The sequence below is a fragment of the Triticum aestivum genome, chromosome 6D (genome assembly GCF_018294505.1).
Source record: "Triticum aestivum cultivar Chinese Spring chromosome 6D, IWGSC CS RefSeq v2.1, whole genome shotgun sequence".
Classification (NCBI taxonomy): domain Eukaryota; kingdom Viridiplantae; phylum Streptophyta; class Magnoliopsida; order Poales; family Poaceae; genus Triticum; species Triticum aestivum.
In genome coordinates this window covers 167,135,969-167,137,357 of record NC_057811.1, presented here as the reverse complement: position 1 = coordinate 167,137,357, position 1,389 = coordinate 167,135,969, and positions in this window count along the sequence as shown.

Sequence of the window (1,389 nt, the reverse complement as noted above, 5' to 3'; positions counted from 1 at the left end):
TGGGACGGTGTATCAAAAGCATGAACATGATAATGGATGCTCAATATGATTTTGTTATCATGCAATTGATGGTAGGCAATGTGATCATTATGTATGAATATGCCATCAAGGAAGATCACAACAAATTTGCTAAGTGCACAAGCTCATATATCATGGATGACATAGAAATACAAGATGCAACAAGGCAATCATAATGTGAGTCAATCCATGCATAAGATGCAAATTTGTTATGGGTGGTGTTGTAACATAGCTCGATGTCGTGGAATAATTGGTGGTTCGGTGGTGCATCCACTAAGTCCAAGCACTCCTCAACTTGAAGGTCCATAGGGTCCATCTCTAATGTCAATCCTCCATCCAATAGATGTATCATGTAGACAAGAAGAAGGAAACAACAATGAAAGAATGACCCATCCAATATGCGTATGTGAGGATGGCTCAAAGGGAAGGATTTCACCTTATGAATATTCCCGAAGATGTTGGAGTTGCACATAAAGTACGCCTTCACATAACCAATATGTCTCATGACGGTATCGCCTTGTGAATCCTTCAAAACGAAAGAACATGACAAACACTCGGGAAAACAAATGAGGTTAGCGGAATTGCAAAACCTATTCGTGTGGTGGGTTACCCAACAAGTGTTTTCAACATTCTCATCATAAGAGATAAGGGTGTAGTGCATGGTATGTAGGCATAAGATGCTACAGCAACCAAATGCATTAAGCCCAATCAAACAAGCATGCTTCGCAAGTAAGATGTCCAAGTCTCCAAGATCAATAAGCATAGCATGGTTGCACTCACTACAAGTGAATATGAGAGAGGCAACTAATGGAGATATGGGACAATGATCGATACAAATCATGTGAGAAGCATCAACATATATATCATCAACCCAATGCAATGAGCAATTATGTATCATGGGTGATGCGACAAATCAAGTGATCATAGTAAACAATTCATGCAAGCTAGTAGTGCGAAGATGCAACATACTAGAGGTAATCATGTCATGTGTGCAAATAGTGGGCATACATAATGCACATGACATATCACAAGCATGAAAACAAGATATGAGCAAAGTAGCTCTACTGGAATCAGCTAATTTGCCATCTGCCAGCTCTTTGCCGTCTGCTAGCTGACGGCAAAGAAGCTCTTTGCCATCAGCTACCCAAAAGCAGACGGCAAAGAAATGGCAGACGGCAAAGAAGCTTGCAGACGGCAAAGAATCTTTGCCGTCCGCTGGCAGACGGCAAAGAATCTTTGCCGTCCGCTGGCAGACGGCAAAGAGAAAGATGGCCCCACCCCCCGCCCGTTTGGAAAAACTTAACGGCCCACCTCTTTGCCGTCTGCCAGCAGACGGCAAAGAGGCAAAAGGGCGGACGGCAAAGAGAGGCG